This window comes from Micrasema longulum, unplaced genomic scaffold, assembly GCF_059751315.1.
Source record: "Micrasema longulum isolate JH-2025_06_02 unplaced genomic scaffold, ASM5975131v1 h1tg002384l, whole genome shotgun sequence".
Taxonomy (NCBI): Eukaryota; Metazoa; Arthropoda; class Insecta; order Trichoptera; family Brachycentridae; genus Micrasema; species Micrasema longulum.
In genome coordinates this window covers 50,054-56,985 of record NW_028279534.1, presented here as the reverse complement: position 1 = coordinate 56,985, position 6,932 = coordinate 50,054, and the positions used below count along the sequence as shown (strand labels likewise).

Sequence of the window (6,932 nt, the reverse complement as noted above, 5' to 3'; positions counted from 1 at the left end):
TATATGCATACATGCATGTATATGTGTGTATGTTTATGAGGGTGCACACGTGTGTGTGTGTGTGTGTGTGTGTGTGTGTATAAAGATTATATAAATGAACATATTTCTTAGTCTGCCTTAACACGAGTCTTATCTTACTATGCATTACTTTATAATAAAAAAAATATGAAAAAATTACTCATTTCTTTATATAACGGTTGATTGCTTATTTATCAAATAAGTAATTAAAAATAACAGATACGACGCAGACACCTTTGTAATCTAAGTAAAAAATAATAATAATTAACAGTTTTTTTAAAAAACTTACTGAAAGACTGAAATGATTATGGCGATGATAACAAAAATAATTTTATCAAGTAGCATGTGTTTTGGTTTTTGAATTGTAGTCCAATTACATTATCAAAATGTTTCTCACCGAATTGCACATACTCCCATTCAACATCCCCACGCAATAAAACGAATCGCACAAACTCATATTAATACAATTATTTCCCTATTTATTAGATCGGAGGGGAGACTCTATAAGGGAGGGGGGTGGACAAGTTGTAAGCATTTCCTGTCAGACTCTCATTGGAGAAGCATGCGCGTGTGACACCAGATAAACTGTTGTGAAAGTTTATTAAAAGTGTAAATAGGATGTCAATTAGAAACCTTGTTCAATTCGCGGGAAGAAAGTGTATGAAGGTAAGCCGAAGTTATTTTAATATTTATCCTGTGTTTTTTTCATGTTTGATTTTTTTCAATTTGTTTTGACAGATGCCTGACAGTCGTTGTGTTATATCGTACGAAATTTTCAAAAATCACGTTATATTAAAAAATATTAAGCACCGAAGTTTGATTTAAAATTAAAGGTGTACGCTGCATTGCTCAAGATTATATTTAATATATAATATTAACATATCCAATCCATTCATAAATAAAAAAAAAAACAAAAACGTTCGATCACAAAACGTCTATTTACTGTGCATTTCTGTTTTTCAAAAACCGTTGGCTAATATTAAAATGATGTATTATATTATTTTTAAAATAGCATTCTTATATTGGTATTTTGAAAAACATAAAGAGTTCTGTAATAATATTTTATGGGTACAATAAATAAACGTAACAATTTCTCCTTCTGTATTACGTTTTCTTAATAATTTTGGAGCACGTAAATATTTTCGCCCATTTATACATTTATATGAATATGAAATAATTAAAATCCAATTAATCATTAAAATAAAACAAACTGATCAATTATCATATGATTTTATTTACTATATGTTAAGCTTTGAATTATTGCGTCACGGTTTTATGTGAATATTTTGCCCATGAAAATATTTAACTTTTGAGCAATTTGTAAAATTCGAACTACATTTACTTAAGGCATTTTTTTATCTTTGTTTACAGGTATTTAGACACCTGCGCCTGCGCAGAGGAAGGCAAGTTCACCACTCACCGAGACACGACAATACCTCCCCCAACGAATTTAACGGAAGAAGGCAATACCAAGAAAAAAACGCACTTGACATATCTTGTAACATCTCCGGAATCGCACCATTTCCTTTGGAAGAAATTAGACCACAAAGATCGCCATCTTTTTATGAAAACGTCAACTGTAGCTACGATTCAGCCTACGATTCCGAAGAGATTGACTATATTGACGCTTCCTTATCTTCCACTGATGAAAACAATGTCAATAAATTGAGGTCTAATCATCATTCGATTGCAGGGACAAACGAGACAAGGAACAGCCGACCCTGGGTTGAGAACCACATGGATGATAAGGAAAATTTTGAAAATATCTGGAACGAAACAATTGAAAGTTTAGTAACACTTAAGTAGTGAGAAGTATTTTTTTTAAGGTGTATGTATCAGACAGTTGACTATAATTTATTATATATTTTTTATGTATTATTTATAAAGTGTGAAGTCAGCAGATGACAGGGATGAGTGAAAAGGAGATAGGGATGAATAATATCCCGAGCCTCCTCTATAAAACAGAAATTGTTTTACGACAAATCCGACAGTGTTAAATAATAATCCGCTTCACATGTTTAACGTTTTTAAATATAAATACATAAAAGAAGGTGATGCATAAATCAACTTAATATAATACGATAAACTTCACCAAGAATTCTTAAAGATCAGTTTAAATATATTTTTTAATATACTCATTTTATGTAAATACTTACACAGATTTTTAAGAATGTGAGGAAAAAAAACAGTCATTTTCTTTCCCGCATCTAATGGTGCGTAGAGCACTTCGTCGGCACTCTAATCCCAGGGACACGTACCTCATCGGAAAATGCATAAAAACATTAATGTAAATATATTTATTTTATAAGTATGACAAAACCGATACCAAAGTTTGAAAACCAAAAATTATGATTATTATTAAATATTTTGTAATATTGTACGTTTTTTAATGAATGTAAAAGAAAAAATAAATCTTTATTAACTTGTTATTGTAAGTGTTTTTTTTTTCATCATAAACATCCTGGTCACTTAGAGGTTTTTATTTAGTTACAACTATAAAAGAATTGAAATTCTGTAAGTTTTTTTTTTTTTTAATATTTATTTTAATCAGCAGTATGATATTTAAAGTTTTGTAATTTTTAAATTATTCCGCGTGTAGCGTCACAAGTTCTTTTTGGTGAGTTCTACTGATTGGTAAATTGGCTTCCCGTTAACCGGAAATTTATCACAATACCGTACCATTGGTTTATTCGAAAGAGTTAGTGACGTCGTCCAGAGTAGTTCTTATTTATTTAAATAATTTTTATGATATTTTTCAAACATTTTCAAGAAAATTTCCCGCACGATTTGATGCAGTAATTTTAACCGCGCGGAAAGAAACATTTTTTGTATCCGATTTCCCGTAACGCTGAACTTCTTCATTTATGAATCTTTTACAGCTTGTCCCTTTTTTGGAGAGTCATAACATCGCAAAGAAATTACGCACATTATAAAAACATTAAAAAAACAAAACATTATTGTAACTCATATACAGATATGTTTATAAGATTATACCTTTTTATGAAATGATTTATTTTCTACCGCTTGCGAATTATCTCGCAAGCGGTAGAAAATAAATCATATCATATACTATTCATATACTATTTTAAAATAAATAATTTCGGCACAAGTTATTTCAAACTTTCAGAAAACGCTCTAAAAATTTAATGATTGGGTAAGAATTTAAATACTCATTTTAATTTAAAAAAAGCTTGCGATTCATCACTGGATATTCAAATTTTGATCACTTTATACAATGAGTAACATTCGTGACGATTATAAATAAAAGTTGATATTATGATGGCGGGTTAAATTTATACTCTCACCTAAAATTCCTCATGCCACGTTTGATTAAACTTTTTTATGAAGTTGCAAATATTACCTCCCCGTTTATGCGCTTCAAATTCAATTATCATAGTTCCCCTAATACTGACCGTGCGCCCAGTAGCGTCCGGACACGCGGAAGTGCTGAACGCCGTCCCGCTCGCGCCTGCGCAGTACCGGGCGGGTGTGAGAGAGAGGAACTGCCGTGGGAACCAGGATCATAGCCGAGTCCCATACCGCTAGAATAGGACGAAGTGCAGTCAACCACAATGATATTACAGAAAAGTAACATTTATCTGCAAGCTTCATGTTACCCTGATACTTTATTTTGCCAATCTATTTTTGCTGTCATTCAAGAGGTTGTTTATTTTGATTATTTATTTATTAATTAATCAGAACTAGCTCCCTCGGTATATTCGAAAATCTTAATGTAAAATCTATAAAACAACTTTATGTAAAAGCTCTGTTACTATACGCGCACAAACATTATTCTCTATCTTTCATAACTTATTTCACAAATACAAGAGTTACTTAGATACTCCACCCTGATGCTGCAAAAAAAATAAAATTAATACAACCTTCGGTCAAAGAGGATTGGCCTACTACTCGATTAAAGTGTATATATAATCTACTTCTATTATCCGTTAAAATCGCTATTAAGAAATAGATAGTGGAGGTGGGTTGCGTACGGATCGATGAGTGGATCAAGCCAAATAGGTAAAATATGTGTACTGTTTATAAATTAATTAAAAAATAAATTGGTTATACTTTTTATGATTATTTTAGTTTATATTGCTTATTATGTTAATGATCATAAGGTTAATTAGATTAAATACGATTTTTTTATTATTATTATGTTAACTTTGTTAAATAACTAATTTCAGGCACGTTTCACTTTTTGTAAAATGTTTCCCTCGGCACGGGACACCCCAGTGAGGGAACGTTATTTAAAAAAAAAAAAAAGAATACAAACAATCTAAAAGTATAAATAAATAACATAAAATTGCATTTCAAATAGCTTCAGTTATTCACGTTAATTGTTCAACATTTTTTTTATGGGAAAAATAAATATTTGAGTTCATATGATTTACCCAAATATTTAATTTTTTGAGGGCCATTTTCAACGAGTAGTAAATAACTCACTATCAGAAAATGGGAATCGAGTTGGGGTAGAGTGGGATTCGAACCACGGACCTTTGGTCCGTGAGTCGGATACACAGCCACAGGACCACAACCCGATTTCCCGACATTCACTATTTTATATTTTCCATTATATAAAATATGTTTACACCGCTTGATTTATACAATTATATCGACCTGTTTCGAGCCAGGAGTCATATACTCGTATGATATTATTATATAAAAAATAGATTCTTAATATATTTCATAAATGGGACATGTTTTTTTTATTCTACGCAAATCTACTTTTATACATCTAGTAAATGTTATAACTGAAACTCTCCAAAAAAGAGACTAAATATTGTGCTTATATAACATCATCATTTACGTATTCACACCACTGGGTGCATAGGGCACTCTATTGCATTGGCGAGCGGTGATATTTGAAATAGGTAATCTAAAAAAATATATATCATAAATTTGTACCTACATATAAATCCATACACTGGCCTTATGGGATCATATAAGTTATACATAAATAGCTATTTATTATGCAGTTCTGTGAACATCATCTCTCTGCTTCAGTTGTTGGACACTGAAGATTATTACCAATAATCTTTCAAAAATACTACAATGACATTCGGTAGATATTATTTTCATTAGGATTGAAATGTTAACACGAAGCTCTGTGCCGACTCCTTTAAGAAATTAATTATACCAAAAAGGCGTTCTTCCAAAAATCTTTAAAAACATCTGCAATACGCAAGCCTACTTAAAGAGGAAATAACATCCACTAAAATTTACGATTTGAAATGCCGTAAACATATTTCTACGATGAAATAAGCAGAAGTAATGTGCTAGTTTTTTCATTCTCTGGGAACGGGCTAGGCGCTGGGCCTTATTGATGTTATATTTATTTTTGGATGAATATATGAAAGGTGATGGTTATTCATAATTTACCAAATCATTTTATCTATTTCTTCATAATTATAACTACTATAAAAGATTATTATCAATAGTCAAATAAAATACTAAGCTGCGCTTTGGCGCTGTGATTTGTCACTTATGTGGACGATTCGCCCCTTCCGCTTTGTTTCCAAATGTCGCATATCTGAATCATTTTTGTTACATGGAAGGTAAGATGATTTAAGTGGTAAGACGTATTTATGTACACTTATTTATAACCATATTTTTATTGCCTTAAAAATCAAAATGCAGTTTATATCAAAATAAATAATTTATTAATTTATCACACATTTCCTATTTACAATATATACAAAACAATGATATGTAACCACATCTATTCAATAAATTATTTCTATATAATAAAGAAAATATTTTTTTATATTATTTGAGCGGTAGTGGATAATATTTTTATTTGGTCATTGCCTCAAGGCGGTAAAGAATCATGTATATTGTTTTGGTATCATTTAGTAAATCTAGGAATTAATTACATTTTTTTACATAATATTTACAATTTCATAAAATTCAATGACTAAATTTTTTTCCACTCATTAACAATGATATTGATAATCATCATGCTATCCGAATAAATAGTTTTTGAAGTTCATAAACAAACAATTATTGATCAATAATGTATCTATGTTCCATTACGATTTTTTTACGTAACGTATTAACGAGTTTTTTTTAATAATATGCTATTTTCCATGGAAAGAAAGGTTTGTTATTTTACAAAAATACGTTATAAAATATTGGGAGATCTATTATTTTATATATCTATGTAAATATGGGTTTTACATAATTTTATACCGTTTCTAAAAATATTATCGATATATTAAATATTTGTTATTCACAACCTTAATAAAGCCATTTAGAAATCAGTATTTGAGTGGAAAGTTTAGGCACACCATTTAATCTAAAAATACATTTTGTACGGATAATAGCATATGTATAAACATATACGGTAGGAACTTTCAGAAGGAAATATCATGAAAGTTTAGGTGACTTACTTTACACATTGAAAATTTACCATTTTTGAGCCTATATATTTCTTCAATTTAAAACAATTAAATATGGCATTTATATATATGCAATTTTAAAATCATAACTGTTATTTGTGTATCTATTCGCTAGAACGTGTTTTGGTAATATTATTTAATGGCTTAATCCAGTGTTTCGTTAAAGTTATAGACAATACTCGCGAGATTACCTCTTAGAAGCCTGGGCATTAAAAAAAACTCTCTAGAGACGGTGCTGTAACGTATTGAAATACAGGTACCTATATAAAAACAAAATGTTAAAACATTTTTATACTGTTTAATAACTTATTTTCCATAACATTTGGAAAAATACCCATATAATTTAGGCCTGTTATGGCAAAACACGGCGACATTATAAAAAAAAAGATGACATCAATCAAGTCTAGTGACTATTTATATAGACTAATGTGAAATCATTGCCACATAAGAATTAAAAAAATAATGTATTTTATGTAGATCATTTTCCGATTTGAATCGATATCAATAACCAAA

The 6,932-nt window shown here is 29.8% G+C and overlaps 1 long non-coding RNA gene across 1 annotated transcript; it reads left to right on the top strand.

Annotated features, from left to right (window-relative positions):
* The first annotated feature begins 535 nt into the window (after positions 1-535).
* On the top strand, positions 536-2,393 carry LOC148272304 (uncharacterized). The gene is made up of 3 exons (XR_015824877.1): positions 536-684; positions 1,390-1,844; positions 1,920-2,393. It is a non-coding gene; the product is annotated as an uncharacterized LOC148272304 (long non-coding RNA).
* Positions 2,394-6,932: the final 4,539 nt, after the last annotated feature.